The sequence below is a fragment of the Lissotriton helveticus genome, chromosome 3_1, assembly GCF_964261635.1.
Source record: "Lissotriton helveticus chromosome 3_1, aLisHel1.1, whole genome shotgun sequence".
Classification (NCBI taxonomy): Eukaryota; Metazoa; Chordata; class Amphibia; order Caudata; family Salamandridae; genus Lissotriton; species Lissotriton helveticus.
Genome location: NC_136061.1, coordinates 765,016,587 through 765,038,733, shown reverse-complemented (window position 1 = coordinate 765,038,733; position 22,147 = coordinate 765,016,587). Strand labels below are relative to the sequence as shown.

The 22,147-nt window shown below is 39.5% G+C and overlaps 1 protein-coding gene across 9 annotated transcripts in view; it reads left to right on the top strand.

The window, feature by feature from the left end:
* Positions 1 to 22,147, top strand: part of SCUBE2 (signal peptide, CUB domain and EGF like domain containing 2) — a 676,704-nt gene that overhangs the window by 349,520 nt on the left and 305,037 nt on the right. The gene's annotated exons all lie outside the window — the stretch shown is intronic.

The following is a 22,147-nucleotide window of genomic DNA, read 5'->3' as shown; positions in this document are numbered from 1 at the left end:
AATTGGCAGCTCATATCCCACCATAGCCTACTTGTGGGTCCTGCCTTCCATACAACACCTGGCTCATTGTCACATTTCACGTCAGTCCTGTGTTTTGGGGTTAATCTTATAGCCCTCCTCTAGTTATCTAACCTGAGTCATATATCTCCCTCTGCTTATTTAATTGTTAAATCAAATCCTGGCATGATTTACACATCCTTTTACTCTGAGACCAATAACGTCTTAATCAGTTGTGGTTTCATGGTAGGAGTTCATATGTGTGCGTGTTCCTTTGCTGGTGGCATACAGATGAGGGTGGATCTGTTGCTTGTGTCAACTTCCCACTTCAGTCCCTGTTGGAAGAGCGAAAGGATTTCTTTTCAGGTTCTACAGACACATGGAAGGGTGCAAGGCAATGGAAGACAAAGGTTTTGGGTATGGAGCATTGCATAAAAATCTGTTATGAAGAATATTGGAGAAGGTTGACATGAGGGATTTGAGTCGGTCTAAATTCCCTTGCATTATTAAAAAAATAAGCTACCACCAAACATATAGAATTAAAATATAGTAGTACTATAGTCCCTGAATGTGCACTTTGATGAATTGTATATGGTAATTCACCTTTTGTTTGATTTGCAATACCCCTGCTACATATAGAAGAAGGATGTCTTTTATTTGTTTGCATACCGTTTGTATTATCTGATTACCTGTGACTACAATGAGTTTCAATCTAATAGGTAGTTGTCATTGCGTTCATGCTATAGGCTTTATAATGTCAAACATTATTGATTGTAGCAGGCATCAAAAGACCAATAGTTGCACCACTACATAAAATATGCAAAAAAAGGATATTTGTCTATTTGCAACCACAAGATACAACCCTAATGCAACTTTAAAGGTCTGGAGATGGCGGTGAAAATAGTAGTTGAACAAATAAGAAATGCACCCATGAATGCAACAGTGACACCATCTCACAGTACAAGAGAAAAAACAGATAAAGAAAAAGGGCTAAACGCTGTTCAAAGGTGACTTGGACCTACTAACGGAAAGGTATGGAACAAAAGACAAAAATGGGCATATGAAGAGAAATGGCCATGTCAGCGACAATTGAAAGTCCTCAACTATAGTTTTCCTGAAACCTTTTGTATTTTTAATGAGATAGTTAATGGTAAACATGGTCTTGCCATGTAGGACTTGTCATTTTTTTTAAGAGTCATTTGATATAGCCTGAGGAGGCACTCCAAATCTCGAACATCTTTGACATGACCAATATATCTCCTCTGAATACAGAAGTTTTTTTTATCCCTGCTTTCCTATTTTAATTATGATCCAACTATATATATGTATAGAGACTCTTGCTCTGGTAGACGGTGAGTGGAGATCCAGTTCAGGAAGGGCCCACTATGAATTTCATAATTGCCTGACCACTACGGCAGCAGCTAAAATACTCCCAAGTAGATTATTGAAACCTAGTGAATATTACTTCTCATTCAGGCCAGCAACATCCCAGAAACAAGCCAAAGGTGTTGTATCAGAAGAATATTCCATACCACTTTTTATTTTTTATCATACATTGCTTACTACTTAATCTGTAGTTGCTTCATATTTACATAAAGGATGCACCATTTTCAACTGGTGCATCTGAATTTATGATGATGCCTACTCTTGCCCATAAAGTCATCATTTTTGTTAACAGTGGTAGCTAGCCACATTGTATGTTCGGCAGAAGTTGTTTGGGTGATTTTATGGTTTTACCTTATTGTTGGCAAACACTAGAATGAGGAGCTGCAGTAATTTACTCTGGAGTCACTGGTCTTTGTGGTTTGCCTTCCTACATTATTTTGTGAGTTTTGCGACTGAAGGCTTTCCAGGCCATCCAAATTATGACTGGTAAAGCCAACTCCTGCTTTGAAGGGCATGTTTGGATCTATCTTATTGAGAAATTGAGAATATGTGGTTTCAGAAGTTTCTGTTTTAGCTTTAGTTACCGTATCATCTAAAGGCTCAAATGATTAGTCTGCCTAGAGTCACCACTGAGGTAGTGCTGAATTGTTCACTTTGATACATCTGCCCTTTGAGCACTGCCTACACTCATCCAGTGCATCAAGGCAATTCTGAGTAGAAAAATAACAATTGCTTCTGGGAAGACACCTGAAAGTTGGGAGTTAGACACTTATGGTATTTGATACATCCTGAACCACCATGGAGTAACGATGTTGAGGCACTGCAGAGAAAAGCAATCATTAACCATACAAGTTGTTCAGAACCACTGGAATTTGCTGTGGTAAAATTGAGTAATCATAGAGGGTAATATTGTTCCCCATTATGCTGTTTTGCAGATTAACTCTTTTTAACAGATACCCTGTGTAAGGAATTATCTTATGAAGTTATGGCTAGGGGAAGTTTTATCTTTCTCTGTTATATTTATGATAGCACCTTTTAAAGGTAATGCTATTTGTTTTCAAGTTATTATTTCTGCCTTGGCAGCCTTGGTTTTAATGCCATCCTGTACAGGTTTGGCACTTCACTATTCTACCAACGTCAACCAAGGATGCTTAGAACTACTATTGTGCCTCAACAATCATTTAAGCACAACCGCTTAGGTGCAAGGGTTATCTATGTAGTGCCATCTTTATTACTAAGTGGCAGTTTTATGTCTGTATAGTCTTGTATTTGTAGACTAGTGCATTGACTGACAATGGTGGAACTAAATATAGATTCTAAATCACATCAAATTCTCCCCAAAATCTACATTTACAATGATATATAGAAACATTAATTATATAATTAATTAAATACCTGTAAATGTACCAAAGATCACAGTACTGGAAAATTATGTGACCACAGAAGAGGCACCCAGTTATAGGTAGTTTAAGTTATCCTTTGTTGAATGCTCATCTTCTTCTGAAAGTGAGGAGCTCGGATGATGCCTCCTATCTAGTCAAAGTTTTTTAGGTTGTCATCATCTGGCGCTCTGTCTATTATTCTTACCATGTATGTTTCCCTATCCTGTTGGTCTACTTGCATGAGAGTATATTCAAAGCCTATGTGAGAAAATATCAGAGACTGCTCATTTTCTGATCAATATGGCGGATTATCTCTGGGATTTCTCCTTGATACCAATTGTAGTTCCATATTCATATATATATATTTTTTTAAAGAAGCAGCAGACAGCCTAATAGTCTGACAGCAATATTGTAATGTTTATCTAGTTGAATGTATATGAGCAAAAAACCCAACATCCAAGTTCTTAAAACGTTCTACGATAGAATGGCATTTTTGTTTCTAAATGATATTGTACCCAAGTTGAAGAGTTGTAGACTGACTAAAGGATAAAATTGTTCAAGATCTTGTTGAACAGTCCAGGTGGGACTAGGGGTAGTGGTTGAATGTAATGATGGTAGTGCCTCAAGTTTGAGTTTATTTTCCGAATATGAAATATTTTCTGTGTAAAGAATTCACGTGTTATATAATTGTGGTTTAACTACCAAAATGAATACAATATTCTCCTACCTTAAATAAGTACCTTCTCTGATAATGAGTCCGAAACATTTTGACTGAGTGAAACTTCAGATTTAATGTTTGTAGTCTTATGTTCCTTTGCTTCGTGAGTAACTTTAAAGGAATATGTGCCTTATACTTTCAAGTCACACCAAATGATTGTTACCATTGTATGATATTTTTGTTTGAGTCTGGTATATTTCACTCACTTTATTTTAGAGGATAGTTAATAAGTTGGCGACACATGTAGAAGTACAAACAAGTGTGTGTGTGTATATATATATATATATATATATATATATATATATATATATATATATATATATATATATATATAATATTGTATATCATCGGCCGCTGTTAGAGATGAGCCATCTGCTGTGCATGTATTTCTAGTGGTGCGATAGATTTAAATTTGCATACGGTACATGTGATAATGTAACTGATATTGTCCCTTAACTTCTTATCAGTCATCTATAATCTGCATGTAATTCTGCATATTGTTCTAGTTGACACAAAAGCCATAAAACATCTTTTACCGCTTTCCTTAACTGTTGAATATTATATTTCACTTAATGAAAACACATAATCCGGTTGCTGTAAAGACTTAAGTTTGTCCCTGGTCATTTGATGAAATGGTGTAAATCATGCATACATTTTATGAACTATTTTGATAGAATTACTTTTGCTTTGAACTCTGGTATCAATAATTAGTTTTATTTATAAAAAAATGAATTACATAAAATAGCTCAAAAATCACATCCAAACATTTAAACATCGACGCAATAATGAAGTGCAAAAACTTTAGCAGATATAGTTACAATTTTGAGATAAAGGTTAGTGTCAACATTTATTATAGGCCAGTGGCTTAACAGCTTCAGGAATGAGTTAACTATATGGTTATTTTCTTAATGGAGGTGGTTGAATGCCTGAAGGCAGTGCTTTGTGCTGCACTTTCTGTAGATATTATTGATATGTCCTGGTATTTTATATAGAATTCTAATACTTATTGGTTATTAATCCGACTAATTTGAACACAAATGTGTCAAATTTCTTAGTCATTGTGGTTGAATTGAAGACAGTGCTTTGTGCTGCACTTTGAGTAGAGCTTATTGGCAAGCACTTTTATTTTAAGTGTAATTCTATTACTTCTTGTTCATTATTCATATTGATTTGAACCCAAATGCCAATTTTCTGAGTCTCCCTTTACTCTTCTATCACATCTATACTAATATTATATAACGAGAGAGCCCAAACCTTTCAGGCGGGTAATCTCAGGAACCACAGCACCAATCACAACACCCAATACAGCATTGGAAAGGGCAGGTGCAGCAGAAGGACATGGGCTATACAGATGCCCACCATATACATTTGAAAGGTAAGAGAACCTTACCAGCAAAGTAGTCCCTTGTGGGCGGGGCGTGGCATGACGACAAAAAAAAGCGTTCCTTAAACGTGTGCGTTGTGCTGGGGGCATGTGCTGGGGGCGTGAACAAGGCCAATGGGTGCGGCATTGCAATTGCGTGGCAGCAAGGGGTGTGGCCAATGGGCCCGACAACCGGCAACAATCGCGCGACACATCCCAAAAAAAAAAAAGCGTAGCCTTGAGGGCGTGTGGAAAACAAACGTGTGCATTGGGCCGGGGGCGTGGCCAAGGCCAATGGGAGCGGCAAGTGCGCTGGAGCAAGGGGCGTGGCCAATGGGCGCGGCAATTGCCGGGGCTTAGGCGGGGGCAGACACTACTGATCGTGCCTACGGGGACAATAACTGCACAGTATCCTGCGCGCTGTCAGCCAGTCAACTCTCTGCATAAAGGACCGTGCCTGCGGGGACACTAACTGCAGCGTCTCCTGCGCGCTGTCACATACTCAACTCTCTGTATAAACGAATTGACACCAGGCACACAACATCAACCAGGGCTGGAGCCGGGCTCAGGCGGCGGATGATGCAACTAAGCGCGCCTGCTGGGACACTAACCTTTGAACTGACTGCACTTTCCCTCACGCGGAGCATCTCCAGCGCGCGCTGTCACCCACTCAACTCTCTGCATCAACGACTTTACACCACAAGCTCAACATCAAACAAAACTGGAGCTGGGCCTCAAGCGGGGGATGACGCGATTCAGCAGGCCTGCGGGGACACGAAATTTACAAATGAATGCACTTTCACACACGCTTACCTACGGAAGTGAAGTATATACACACTAGAGACATCTGCTAATACTTCTTACTCCGAGGTACACACAGTATCTGCACACACATGCCTAACTATTGTGACACTTCATGCTAAAAATGTTCTCTACAGCGAGATTTTAAAATAAATTTCCCTTGCCTATTACACACATTCTATTTCATACCCGGACAACGTCGGGACGGGCTGCTAGTTAAATATAAACTTTAAACTCCTAACAGGAGATAAGTTAGTTAAAATGTGTGGGCCAGTGTGACTTTTGCTAGTTGTTGGTCTGGACAAAAGTAAGGTGGTTTAAAAAAAACACTAACATGTATTCATTTCTGCATTAAGCCTTTCTAAGATAATTTGGAGGTAGACAAAGGAGGAAGCCTTTATGAATGATTTTGGGGTGAAAGTGGGGTTACTTCATTTAGTCAAGAGATCTGTGGATGACCGAGATTTGCTTTGCACTTCCTTCTAGAACAGTAGTAAAAGATTTAAAAGTTGTTCAAAGCCAACCTTAATTTAAATTAAAGTTAAAACCCAAATATCTAAACAATCCGGTAACTAGAATGTTTCTAAAGTATGTATTCGCTATTTGACTTCAAGATATTTGTCTGGCCTTACGTCTTCTCAAAAACATGGAGAATTCATCTCATTAAGATTTAAGCAGCTTTCGGTGAATAAGGTATGGCAGAAGATCGCTCATGAGTACTGTTTGTGCTGCCTTTGTAAGGGAGGCATTTGAAAATATATTTCAAGATTTATTAGAATGCCCCAACCAGAATGACATTATAATTCCATAGATGGCCTTTTCCTTTATGAACGATCATGACTTTACCTGTTGGAAGTGAGACATTGTTGACATGTAAATACAGCATAACTTGCACAAATGTATTTCTATAATATCTTTTAATAACATTTTCAGCTGACATTTTATCATATATTATTGTTGAATGAGAATGCTACTGGTTATATAGTAACACTGTTCATAAACTCCTATTTTACTGAATGATTTACATTACCTTTGCCTTTTAAATGTTCTTTTTAAAGTTTCCAAATATATGTTGAGCCAGCACAGACTAAATTAGGCCAGTCTTTTACAACAGCAGGAAAGCTGTGTTAATCATGGATTCAATGGAAAGTTCCTACATTAACAACCGCAAAGTCCTACCTTTGGAGGGGGTGGATACGGGGGGATCATTGAGAAGCAAATAGAAAGGCTGGTGGATAAGAAGGATGCCAGTGTAAAACAAGTTAAACTTGGCACAGAAATAGCCAGAAATGTAAATATATCTCCTCAGACAGGAATAGTATATAGCATTAGATTACCCCTGTGTAAATTGACTGCATTTTTATTGTTTTCTTTCCTTTACCTGTCTGAAAATGTTGTCCTCCTTCATGATTTATTGTCTACAGCTATAGATGCTTGTGATATCCATATAGGACATATGGCTTACACAATAAATTATTGTTCTGCAGTTGTCGCCTCATAGATGCACAGCTCCAGCTGATGCTATACAGATTCTGCTGGCTTTATAAGATTTATGACTTTGTGCATGATAAAATGTATCTTCCCATCCCAAACACCTCTTCTTATTCTTTAACCACTCTTAGAACATCATATATCTTATATATTGCAAGTTTCAAAACTTCTCCTCTCTTTGTGTGTCATGCTCAGTTGTTTATGCATCCTAAGAGCAATCAACATGGATTCATGAATCTTTTAGCCCACAATCTGCAGAGTTTGGCGAGCCTCTGGGATACTGTCATTCGTGATGCTGTTGTGAAAGGTGTTCACTTTATTTGGGTTGTTTAAAGCCTGGTTGCGATAGCCCTCCCACAACCTGACATATGATGTTATTCGAAACATGTTACGGCTACATTGGTTAAAGCCTCTTTTACCTAAATGTCAGTTTTTCTAGAAATATAGAATCATTCGTTTTGTAAGCATATTACTTTGAGACATTCCATTTGGTTTAACTACCTTTGTCAGTTAAAATTCTATAATTCTTTCTTTATCTTAAACTCTCCAGCACTTTCATGTTACAGTGTCCCTCTATAGAGAAAACCATAGCGCTCAATTACTAATTCTTGCTTCTTGCTTAATATACGTCTTTTGATATGACTCAAAACTAGAACTACTTTTTGCTTTTGAATTGATCAAATAAACTGTCTGGTTTATTGTACAATGTCACAACACATGGATATTTCCTAGTTACTGCAAACAACACGTAATACCAATTTTATAGTTCTACTTTAAGCTGCTATGCTACATATCTTTGACTCTGCATTTCACAGTCTCTGCAATGCAGTCTTGTGTCACTGCATTTTCGGCCCCCCTGATAACTTTGCTTTTTACTCCATTTCTGCTTTTTACTCCATTTCTGCTTTTTACTCCATTTCACAATGTTTATAGGCAAACTGTTAAAGAGTATAGACTTCTTTCTTTTTTTGTAATTTAGACATATTTTAAATACTGTATAGTTATACTAACCTCTAATGTTCTCCATTTCTAACGTTGGCTAACGTGGAGCTTAATTGCTTAACATGACACTACAAATGCAGGCATATAACACATTTGTAATCCAAACTGTACCATCCACATAAATTCTGACCTTTTGGATCATTCTTTTGCCATGTGACACATACTCTAATACTTTACTATTGCCAGAAAAAGGACAACATACAATTCTTTTTCACAAATTATTTGGTATAATCATGCTGATATTAGGGTTTTTAATTCTTTCAGCACTTCATCTTTAGAATTACTAGAGGATAATGTCTAGGGTCCTCTGCCGCTGCTTTGAGTACAGCTAAAAACATCTCCACTTATTTGGCTTTCAAAAACAGCCATCTTCAGTCATTTGCCAAAATGTGCTCATGGAGTGTCTTTTAACTCCCTTTTCTAGTTCTTGGAGAAATCCATCATGTAGATTTAGACCAGTTAATTTATATAAAATTAACTTTTGTGAATGTTCACTTCACATATTTTACTAATATCATCTGTATTATGTTGAGTCACGTTTTTGTGAATTTACTATTGGTTAAATTAACTTTGTTGTCTCAGTTAATTCCAGATGCTTTCTGTTTCTTGGCTGTTTTATTAGTCATAACTGCTTCGACATTGAAGATATCCTAACATTTTCCACTTTGTCATTCTGCATTTCTAAAATCATTAACCATTAACTAGAAGTATCTCATTGCTCCTTTGTGATGCATACGTTTTGGCTCAGCATTCTAGGACAGCATCAATACTGTTTTCACTTATTTTGTGCTCATTTTCTTATGTGGAATATATTTTCCTTTTTCATTAGTATCTTTCCCGTATAGCCACAAACTTAACCTTGCTTCACTTTAAAGATATTCCTTGTGAGAGTTACCTTAATTATTTAAATATGTAATTCAGCCATACTTTCTGCTAATCTTTGCATGAAAAAATCTAAAATAGTAATGCTCTGACTTTTCAAGCTAAATGCTCTCTTCATAGAGCAAAATAATGAAAACCTTTTTGTTTATCTGTGTTTTCTTATTGTAATAGCCTGTAATTACCCCATTCTGATATTGTGCCAAATATTCCAGCAATGTGTTGGCCTCATCTCAAACAAGCTTTGTGGACACCAGCACACCCCTATTAAAGGATTAGTTTGTTAAACATTGTATGAAAACATTCACAGTTTGATAACATCCATTAGACATTAAGCATAAGTAAACATGTATTGTCACCTTGTACATCAAAAGGTCTCATGGTAAGAACAGAAGCAACAATATTCTTCCTTGGCTAAGTGGGGAAGAGGGAAGGTGCAGTGGGGCAGCTTTGAAGGACAATGATATGTAAACTCTAAATAATAACAGTTGTTCTGCTCTTGGCTTCTAGCTACCAGCTTTAACAATAGTGTCAGTCATAGTTGGTGGTATTGGCCAAGAACGGTGTTCACAAGTCATGTGTGACAGTCATTTTGATATAACATAGTGCATTAGAGCAAATACGAGGGGTGCCATTATGCATTTGTATGTTTCCTTGATGGGCATAGCAGAGGTTCAAAGGTGTAGAGGAATTAACTCTGCGCTTTAGGGATTAATAGTACCCGTTCGATGGTAACCAACATCACCTTACAGAGTATGTGACAGAGAGGCAAGTCAACATGAGGTATAATTTTGACAAAAATAAACATGCAGACGCTGGGGGTGCCATAATTCTCACAGTATTACAAAGTACACTCTTTTTTAATGTTTGAACTTAGGGCCTGATTTAGGTCTAGATGGACAGGTTACTCCATCACAACAGTGACAGATATTCCATCTGCTGAAATATAAATCCCATAGGATATAATAGGACTTATATTTCAGTGGATGGGATATCCGTCACTGTTGTGACTGATCAACCTGTCTGCCAAGATCGAGATCAGTCCCTTAATTCTGTTAAGTGTATTTAACCCACCCATTCTTTCTTCCACATCTTTCCGTACAGTAATTCACATCTACATAAATGTCTGCTAGGATTTTTGAACCCTCCCCAAAAAGTCTGTACTCCACTTTATGGTTTCCCTAGTTTTCACTAACCACTGGCACCAGTCCAATAGTCGCTCCTGTTATCGCCTGTAAATTCAGTGCTTTACCTTCTAGCCTTTTAGCTGTGCATCACCACTTACAGGTTGCATGTCACACAACCAAAGTCTGATCCTTGTTCTACTGCGCTTGACATTACTATTCCAAAATGCAATAATTTCACCTTAACTCAATTGTATATCACAACAAATTTCTAAAACACTTCTCCTCAATGGCTCCTGTCCTACTGCTGTTCAATATTTTTATGCAATGTACAGAAATCAAAGAATATATCCCCTATTGATTTGTCTTAATGTTTTTTCCTGTAAACCCAAGTAGGAACAGCTCAATTACATATGCTCTGTTTTTCTACCAACTTTGTCATGTTTGTGGGTATCAACTTCGAGGAATTTGATCACCTGCATGTTATTGAAATGTTAACCTTGAATAGTGGTGGAAATCAGCTTTCATTGTGTGAGGGCATTTGTATCAACCTCTAGTTTCAATGACCCTTACTGGCGCCTCGAGGAGTCCTTCTTTCATTTGTTTTAAAAGAGAACCAAATTGTGCACTTTCTTAACACAATATTCAAGCAGATATCCATGGATTTCACAAAACGTTTTGAAAAGACACTCATTAAATATTCAAGTATTCTCATGGTGTGCTAAGCAAGCCTGGCCAGCCCCATGTTTGTTTGAGGGTTATACCTGATCCAGTCCACCTAGAAATTAATTAAAAGCCATGGATTTTATAGGCTGTTCAAATAGTAATTCATACAAATAAACTTGTACCCACTTTAAAGACCTACATATCTTCCCTCTCCTACTTTCCACTGCCTTTCATTTTGCACACTGGCCTCTGCAAAAAGGCTCTCGAGCACGTTCAGAGAAGCATGACAGAAAATTAAGTTACATAGTTCTCCAAATATCGGGCTGTACACAGCATAAATATTCCATTGAAATGTTCAGGCAACTCAATAACTACTCACTTTACAAAGACGTAAAAGCCTCATACAAAAGCTGTGTGTAAAGGTGTATGAGGTGCCTCCTATATGAGTGAAAAATGGCATGAATAAGAATTGTCCCCAATTCAGCATGAATTTACACTTAATTATCACCTTTACATTTATTCTGAAAATATGCTAAATTTGTCGTCAAGTATTAGCTCATTTGTTTCTCGAAAGGTTCATGGACGTAAATTAACTAATGTATCCTCCAATATTGGCTTGCATCATATCAAAGTTCTCATTTTGCATTTAAAATATCAGTTTTTCATTTTTGAATAAATATCCTATCAACCTATGTAAGCTTGTCTTTGTCTGAAAATACTCCTTTTGTCCCCAGGCAATGGTTTTAATTTTAGTTAACACTCTAGTTTGATCCCCAGATATTAGTATATTAATTTAATCTTGTGCTCACATTTGCTACGAACTAAAAATACCTATCATATGCGAGCAAGGCCAGCTTATCCATCACCATCCACACCAGCAATGCCAATCACATGCTTTGACTGGTTACCAGTTTGAGGAATTCATTGCGAGTCATGGTTTACTGTAGCATGATAGGATGCCCAACATTATGCCAGGGATGATGAGCAATAGGGATGGCCACATTATACAACGGTGGCCGCCATTATGTCTTTAGCCATAGTTATGCCAAAGATGCTTTGCAGTACATAAGTCAATCAGTATGCTAATTCAAGCACTCCAGAGAGAGGAATGCTTAAATGAATATCAGCCTTGGTTAAATATTCAAGGCTGCATTCCAATTTGTTTTTTTCCAATGAATTCCAGCAATCCACCCATCACATTTTTTGTTTTCCTCAGTGTGATTCCTTAAATGTAATAGTTATACCCATACTTGGGCTCACATGCTCACTGTGCCATAGGACTCAAGCTGCACCCTCATCATAATAATAATAATAATAATAATACGGCATTTTCTAAAGCGCGAACAGCTACCTCACACGGAGGTGTCCCAGCGCTAGAAGAGCAGGCATGGCCACAAGGACCAGAATTGAGCGCCTAGCGCGGTTGGGTGAAGAGCCAGGTCTTCAGCATCTGCTTAAAGCAGGACTCGGAGGGGACCTGCTGAAGCGCTGGGGGCAGGGTATTCCATAGTGCCGCCACATTGGCCGAGAAGGTTCGTCCTCCCAACCGAGCCCTTTTTGCTCGTGGAACTGCAAGCTGAACGCGGCAGTTGGAGCGGAGGGAGCGGGCCTGGGTGTATCTCGGCAACCGAGCTCTCAGGTAATTTGGACAGGTGGCATACAGAGATCTAAAGGCCAGCGTGAGTGCCTTAAGTTTGATCCTGCTGGCTACTGGTAGCCAGTGAAGTGAAAGAAGGTGCGGAGAGACCGAATGCTTAAAAGGAATACGCATTAACAGTCTCGCAGCCGCATTCTGGACCAGTTGTAACCGCCGAGTTAGGTACTTTGGTAAGCCCAGATAGAGGCCGTTTGCGTAATCCAGCCTTGATGTCACTGTGGCATGGATTACTGTTTTTCGGCAGCCCTCTGGTAGGAGTCGTAGAATCTTCCGTAGATTCCTCAACTTACACAGACAGCACCCAACTACTTGCTGGATGTGCGAGGCAAAGGACAAGCTGTCGTCCCACCGCACCCCCAGATTTTTTGCCGTTTGGCTAGGCGACGGGGCCGGTCCCATCGCCGCCGGCCACCTAAGCTCCGAGGGTGGAGGGAACCTTTGCCAAAGAAGATCACTTCCGTCTTGTTTGCATTAAGTTTTAATTTGTTTGTGTTCATCCAGCACGCAACGTCTTGGAGACAGCCCTTGAAGCTCGAAAAGGCCGCCTCCGACACCTCCGAATACGGAAACACCAGTTGGGTGTCATCGGCATATGAAATTGCCTTGACCCCCCAATTGGCAATCAGCGTAAAAAGTGGAGCCAGGTAGATATTAAATAATAGTGGTTTAAGTGCCGACCCCTGAGGGACGCCACAGCTGAGGACCTTAGGTGTTGAAGAAACGGCCCCCAGCGCCACCTTCTGGGTTCTCTGAGTCAGATACGACTGTATCCACCCCAGCGCCTGGTCCTGGAGGCCTACCTCTGCCAGTCGCCTCAACAGCCTTGCGTAGTCGACCTTATCAGAAGCAGCCGACAGATCCAGGAGCACCAGCATGGCTGAGTCTCCCGAATCCATCGACCACCTCACTGACTCTGCCACCTCAATCAGTGCTGTCTCCGTACTAAAGCCTGATTGCGTCTCATGCAATATCCTATTTACCTCAATGAATTTACTTAACTGCCGCTGGATTACTTTCTCAAACATTTTGCCCGGCGCTGCCAGCAGAGAAACCGGACGAAGGTTACTAAGGTCCGTGGGATCCCCATTTGGTTTTTTCTTTAACGGAAGGAGGGTGGCATGTTTCCATATCTTCGGGAACACCCCAGAGGAGATGGATATATTCCAGATGTGCTGTATTGTGGGAGCCACAAAGTCAGCCAAGGTGCTCCAGAGCTTAGGTGGACAAGGGTCGTCAGGTGACCCTGACTTACAACGACTTCGTTCCTGCATGACCGAGTTCAGAGCTATCGGCTGGAATTGTGCCAGAGTTTCACCAGCCACCTCTTTGACAACCGGATCCGTCTTCACCGTTCTCCTCTCCGGGCCGAAGGACTCATAAACTCGCTTAATTTTGCAGTCAAAGAAATCTGAAATGCTATCGCACAGTGTGGCCGACGGGGGAACTCCCTCTCAATACACCTGGGTTTGAAAAAGGATTGTACCACCTTAAAGATTTCCTTACTCGAGTGTTCTGCCTGCTGGATTGATGCCGCAAAGAACTGTTTTTTTTGCCTTTCTAACAGCCTTATGCAGTTTTTTGGAGGCTTCCTTATATCGGGCTTTTTGCAGGGTCCCATAGTTTACCCTCCAAATCCTCTCCAGCCTCTTACACGCTGCCTTCGCTACTCTAAGGTCCTGTGAAAACCAGGGAGCGGAAGGGGAATCCCGCTTGGACATTGCGCGTTTTGCCGGTGCAATGGATGACACCATGTTCCCGATCCAGTCATTAAACAGCTGTACATCTATATTGACATTCGAGGTAAAAGTTGGTATATTCTGAGCCAGAACTGGGCCCATAGTGGCAGGGACTAGCTTCTTCCATTGTCTCCTTATGAAGGAGCACTTGCTTGTCGCAGGTCTATCTGCCGCTACATTTATTTTAAATGGAATAAGCGAATGGTCTGACCAAACTAACGGCAGTGCCGCCTCTACCGCCACATGAGGCTCGGATGGGCTAAAACCAATCTGGGGTTGCTCCTGTTCTCACTCACAGGGGACCTGGTCAGGCAGTTTAGTTTCAACTGTTCCTTTTGTAGCAAGACCAATAAATTGATGGTTCTTGTCTGAGGTGGCATGGTGGGTTTAAAAACATGACCTTGTTAGAAGCCCTCAATAATAACCAGTGACTGAGATCAGTTCAAACTATCCACCCATTACTTGCTTTCCTTAGGCCAATGAAAGGGACATAGATATTAAATCCCTTCACATTGATTTTGTCAGATAGTTCAAACATGTGAAAACCCTTCGGTGTTTGTCTCAGAGTTCACAGTGTAAAACCCTTTCCTACTGTATCTGTCCTGGAGTTTACCATGAAAACCACTTTCTGTTGCATGTGTCAAAGTTCACAATGTAATACCAGTTTCTACTATATTTGTCATACAGTTCATAATGTAAAAACCCTTCCTGTTGTATTTGTTAGACGGTTCACATTGTAAAACCCCTCCTAATGTATTAGTAACAGAATTCATACCAGAAGTCTCCTATGATGTTTGGCAAGCAGTATATAAAGAAACCCCCCTCCCCATCGTATTCATCAGACAGATCACAATGTAAATCTCCATCAATTTGTATTCATCCTGGACCTCCCAAACGAACCCCCACCCTCTCCCCACCTGAGAGACCTCAGCTGGTTTCCCATCCGGAAGAGATGGCAGTTCAAGTTCCTCATGCACGCCTACAAAGCCCTCCACGACCTAGGACCTGCCTACTTCAACCATCGACTGAGCTTCCACAAAGCTGTGCTCCTCTTCACTCGCCCTTGCACACACTCCTTGCATCCGTTGTAGCCTCAGCTGTGGCCGCTTCTTCTCCTACATCGCTGCCAGGACCTGGAATGACCTTCCCCTTCAGCAGTACTACCCACTCGACCCAGAGACTCAAGACCTGGCTGTTTGTCAGGGACTCGGCGCCCAGATACACATAGGGATGACAGTGTTGCTCTTTACAAATGCTGTTTGTTCATTTGGCTGATTGATTGATTTGAGAAGACAATTCGTGATGTCCTTTGGTAGTTTTAGTTACTGTGCCTCAAATGTCAATGTAGGGGGTTTCTCATTCGGTGTCCTAAAGATATCCTACCTTGAGTCATCAAGCTGAAGACCAAGTACTCCTTTTTTGCACTTGAATCTTAAAGTAATGAGGCAGGGCATCCATGACTGACTCAGTGTGGTGGTGTTAGATAGAAACTTAAAACTCCGCAACATACAGAAATAACAATCAATCAAGATCCAGCCAATGTTGCTTTAAAAATGAAACTGTAAAAAACACACAACTAAATACTATGCAAACAATTGGAAATGTTTACTAGACTTCATGTGGAATTACAAATTGAACCCCTTCTAAATGGGTCTTACAGTATCGCTGGGTGCAAGTCACATACCCCAAAAACATATCCGAGGACACAAACAACGCCCATGCATCTTGTCTCTTCCCATTATCTGTGTGTTATTAAGTGATATTTTGCACACCAACATAATCTAATCTTAAAAAACAGGAATGCCCCTTTATAGTCCTATAGCACCACATAAAGCTTTTCATGATCAGCAATGTAAGGACTCGGGATGTCATTTAAAAATCTGTAAAGATGTAACATGAACATAAACATGACCATTAACTCTCTGCTTAGTGAGAACCATCAAATACCTTAAGCAGATCCAAAGCATATATTGAGATGAACAATTTACTGTGGCTAGACCTAAAAAAGGACCCACGTACTAAACCACTTCACACTGCATTTGTCACAGAACTTACAATGTAAAACCTCTTCCTATTGTATTTGAGAAATATTGTTCAGATCTCAGGGCTGATCGCCCCAATTGTGTCACCAGGGGTCCTTTACCTCTGGCGTCCTGGGGCCTCTGAACACCAGACACTAAAACTGTAGACCGAATGCTATTAGTAATGCTTTATTTTAAAGTTTAGTAAGCGCAGCGGCCCAAGGATAATGTGGGGAGATGCAGGGGGCTACAAACTCCGCATACAACATTAACACTCCATACATCTTATGTGCCGCTACCGCTTTTTGTTTAAAAAGGGTAGGTACTTTAATGTACACACAACTAAATACCACAATCAAAATGGCAGATATTTACAAGATTTCAGGTGGAATTTCAAATTGAAAATCCTCATTTAGAGCACAGACCATGTACGCTGAAGAAATATCACTGGGTGCAAATAATTCTTCAAATGTTGTCTGCCCCTATTATCTGAGGTTGCATTTGACATGTTGTTCATCAGCAGGCTCTACTCGCAAATACAACCAATGGGGCTATATGAGTCTACTGGAAAGCATGAAGCTTTTCACAATCAAAAAGGTTAAGGCTACAAGCTTTGTCAAGATATTCACAGTGTCAACTAAGAGACCTACTGCTTGCCAATACATTTAAAAGTCAATAAAGAATGCTGGGTGGCTTTAACTAGAACATAAACATGACATGACAGTGTCATTCCTAGGAGACCCAGGAAACAAAGTATACATTGATATGTACACTAACTCACCTCCTGAAGACACCAATTATTTATGTTTTAAACTACTTTCCTTCCAACTTTCCAGAGTTGGCATTGTACAACTCATTCCTACTGTTTGTCAAATAACTCAAAATTAAGTCCATTTCTATGGTGTTTGCCATGGAGTTAGGAATGTAGAACCTCTTTCTACAGTACTTGTCAGAGTTCTCAATGTAAAGCCCCCTTTCTACTGCTTTCCTCTCAAAGTTCTCAATGCGAAATCCCTTTTTTACTTTATTCGTCATGGGGTTATTCCTTACAAAGCCTATTCCTACAGCATTTGACCTGGGGTTTTCATTAACAACGCCTCCCATCAGTTATTAGCAATAGAACTACTTTTTAGACGGACCTACACAACAATTTGTCAAGCCTAAAAATAATCCAACCCCAACCCTTCCCCTGCACCCCCCTACACCCCCCCTACACCCTTCCTATTAACTGTAGTCTGTGGGAATCCATGTTGTAAAATACTTGTCTTCAGGCTTTAGCATAGTGTACAAAAGTGCTACCAAATACTGCTGCTAGGTTGGTCCTGAATGCCCCACCTAGATCTTCGTCACGCCCCTTGCTGGAAAAACTACACTGGCTGGCGATACGCCAGCGGGTTAAATTCAAGACCTGCTGTGTGGTCCATAAGGGTATACATGGTTTAGGTCCCTCGTACTTGGCGAAAAAGTTTGTTCCTTACAATCCAGTACGTACCCTTTGTTCTAGTAATCAGTCTTGGCTTCAAGTTCCAATGGTTAAAAAGGCAAGACAGGGTGGGAGAGCTCTATCCCTTCTCGGCCCTAGCCTTTGGAATAAACTTCCTGATTCTATTAGGCAATGTCCCGACCATCTGTCTTTTAGGAAACGGCTAAAAACCTTTCTGTTCCAGGCCTAGTACCTCCATAAATGTTCAGCTCTTCCATTCTTGTCTATCACATTTGGTGTGCGCAGAGATACTCCTTCGGGAGTCGATTCAGCGCGGTATAAACACATAAATAAATAAAATAAATAAATAACACCAATCAACCCATAAACACCTATTGGCATTAACATGCTGTTCACAATACGTAATTCAGACTTAAAGCTATTGTTTTAACTTTTCTTAATAAATAGATCGGACCTATGGCATCTGACTTACCTTTTTCCAGTGAACCAATTCATCTACAACAATGCTCAGGCATATCCTATTGAGCATAATCTGTACAACACAAGAATTATATTTATTCTGTAGGCAAGAAGACCAACATGTGAGCAGAGCCAAAGTTCTCCTCTCAGTAGTGCTTTTGTTGATGATAGGCCAGGCCTAATCACTACAATGTTAGACTCATTTAACTCGTAATGAGTAAATGGTCTGTCTTGAGAAAGCGTTCGACCGCATTGATAGGGTTTATTTGTTTGCCACTATGAGTCATTTTGGTTTAGGTGAGAAGTTTATCTCCATGGTTCGCTTACTATATGACAATCCAACAGCTCAGGTTAATTGTGGAGGTTCTCTTTCTGATCCTTTTTCAATTCAAAGAGGTACCCATCAAGGTTGCCCATTGTCTCCCCTCTTATTCCTACTAGCGATGGAACCTCTTGCTTCGCTTATTCGTCACTCGCCCCAGATTCAGGGTATACCGATACCGGGAAGAGTATCCCAAATTATACTTATACGCTGATTATATCCTTCTCACGATTAAAGATCTTCCCCTTTCCTTACCAAATTTGCTTGAAATTATTAAACAGTTCTCTGTGATTTCTGGTTATAAAGTGAACTGGGACAAAAATGAAGCTCTACCACTCTCTCCTTGTAACACAAAAGCTTCTATTGATGGCTATCCTTTTTGCTGGAAATCCTCTCAATTAAAATATCTTGGAATTCTGATCAATCGTAGTTTGGAGAGAATGGTTTCAGATAACATCTCTCCTCTCATAGCACAAATGGAAGTTGATTTTGCGAAATGGTCTCTTTTGAGTTTCTCCATGTGGGGAAGAATACAGGTGGTGAGAATGGTTACTTTGCCCCGATTTACTTATGTCTTGGGAATGCTCCCAATTATTATACCTTTAGCCACACTTCGTCGCATAGATTCTCACATTCGATCCTTTGTCTGGGGAAATATGCGACCTCGTTTGTCTGCTGCTAAACTAATAGCACGCCGCTCCCATGGTGGTCTAAGTCTACCATCGATAGAGCACTACTCTCTAGCTTTACACCTTTCACAGCTGTCTTACTTGCTCCCAGGTGCAACTGACTCTCCTCAATGGGTTACAATAGAACGCTCAATACTTGAATGTGAGGATGGTCTTAATTTTTTGTACAATATTCGTAATCCTAGGACTACTCTTGCACATCCTGTGCTTAATGCCACATATCAAACATGGCAACGTGCACATAGTCTACTGCGCATTGCCCATCGTTTACATTCTAAAGCTCCCATCTGGAAGAATTAAAGCATTCGAATTAATGGACAAGCACTTTCTTGGCCTGAATGGAGCTCAAGAGGAATCTTAATCTTAGATCAACTTATAGTAGGTGGTGAACTGAAATCTTTTGAGATTCTCTGTGAAGAATTTGATCTTCCTTTACATCAGGCTTCGAGATACTTACAACTTCAACATTCTCTGAAGAGATGTCTTGGCCTTCCCCCTTGGACACTGCAAACTTCGCCGATTTTGACTTTTCTTTGCACTTGGGGCCGACATAAAGGTGTCATGTCAGGTTTATATAGATCTCTGATTAACCATTTATATTCGCAGCCACTTCTTGCTACTCTCCGTGATAAATGGCAGGTACGGCTTCATATCACCATAGACGAAGATACCTGGCCAGACATATTGGAATCCCTGGATAAGGGCACTCGTGAAGCACGAATGAAGTTCTGTGTTTTTAAAACTTTACACGATTGCCATTGGATTATCATCGCATTCTATGTGTTGGAGATGCTCTGAAGCTAATTGTGACCTCCTGCATATAATTTTTGAATGTCCTTTTATAAAACAATTTTGGCAGCAAATATGATCTACACTACCAGAAACTATTCCTCCTTCACTCCCTTTTACACCTGCCACTATTTTGCTACATGACTTTAGAAGTTTTCCTCCTATTTCACGACCTCAAAGTCGACTCTTACACACTGCACTTACTGCTGCTAAACTTTGTGTTTTAAGGCTGTGGCAATCACCTATCCCTCCCTCCAAAGAGGACTGGATGGTTGCGATGATGCAGGCAGCATCCTATGAAAAGGTAATTTATAGGATACAAGACCAAGAACAAATATTCCAGCAGGTGTGGACCCCCTTTCTTTGCGATTCCTGAAATTCTAATTCTCTTTTCTTTCCCTCCCTATATATAGCTTTTTCCCTTCTCCTTTTTCCCTTTCCCTCCTTTTTTCCTCTTCCTTAATATATTCCAGGTGTATATTATTTGTCACATACTGATTTATATTTATTATATTGTTTTGTAACCTATGAAATTGCCTATCTTTGAACTCCAATAAAAAATTATGACACAAAATAAATGGTCTGTCTTCTGACTGCTAGATACTTGCATCTAAAATTCCTTAGATTTTACTAAGTTGGGACGTTACCTTGTGTACTGTTGTCGTATTTCTGTAGTGTGTTGCCATTGGAGGACAATTTCCTAGGTTTATTTTCAGTGGCAATAAGAATGAACCATCTACCAGAAGTTAATGACGAGACTCAAAAATAAGTCTTCCTACATCATGAAAACAGAATGCAGTTATGAACTTCCCTCTATCGTGCATATGTTCAGTTTACATATTTTGTATTACTGTAATAGATCAGTTTTGTTTTAAAATAATGACTTCTAATTGAATTGAATGATATTAAAGAATGATCATCTGATAGACCATCTGGATTGTGAAATACAATAGCAATATTCATTGAATTCATCATTTGAGGTTTAATTCGAATATTCATTTTGTGTGTGCAAATATATTTCACAATTGTGACATTTTAAACACATGCATGTACAAGCTGTCATATATTAGTGCATTACTTTTAAAATGTAATGTGTATTTATTTAATCGAACATGCATAAATAGTGATATTATCAGTGTGCTTTATTGATGGCAATATCCATAGCAGATTATCTAATGATATGATGGTCTCATTTGGGTTTGCTCGTTATGCATTCTATTTGCCCAAGAGAAATTCTATTGGCTCGTGCTTCTGTTTTCCAGCTGATATGTATGTCTAATTTTCCAATACTAAAGGCACAGCTCATGGCCTTATAGGAATAAATTACTTTTACCAGCTAGTTATGATAACATTCTCTCTAGATAACGTTATGTTTTTGTATAAACATTCCTGCTCAGGTAGTCACGTACTCTTGAATGGGATATACTGATACCTCATCTGTGATCCAAGTATTGATTCCATCCATTGTCTTACTTCCTGCTACACCTATGCCTCAAAATATTTTTTTCTTATTTTGCAAGGAATCTGTAAGTCAAGTTTCTTTCAATTGAACAGCTTCTGTCACTCTGGCTATTTAATCTTGCACTAAATAAATCGTTATAAATCTGTTCTGTGTTAAATTTGGATCATTGGCCCGAGTGTAAAATCTAATATACATATCAAAATATACATTCTTCCTTTGACTTATCTTACTCCTTGCATTATCACGAACTTTGGATTATGTGCTATGGCTGTACATTACTCATTCCAGTTGGTTATTCAGTGTGGTTTATGAATTGCCAGTAGTATACCCACATCATGTTTAGGCCACATTTATTGAGGTAATTGTTCCCTTCCAACCCCGAGCAGAAACGGTGGCAGTGATTCGTATTTGAGTGAGGAGACGCACCTTATTTTATTTCAGTTAAAGGTTTTCCGTGTATCTTATTTTCACAGTAATTGTTTATTTATGCAGTGTAATTGCAAAATGCAAAATACATTGTCCTTAGCATATTGAATGTCAGTCTCTTTCAGTCCCATTCGTCCTTTTTATCGAGTGGTTGAATTGGATAACTTCTCATCCTTTTTTAACCTTTCCTAATGATATTATTGATTTTGAAAACATTCTTTGTCTTCCTAGTGAGGTTTACCTTTTGTCTCTCTCATACATTTAGTTGATTCTCTGGCTTGAATTGCATACTGGGATATCATCAAAGAGTACTGAAGTTAAAGTTTCCATTTC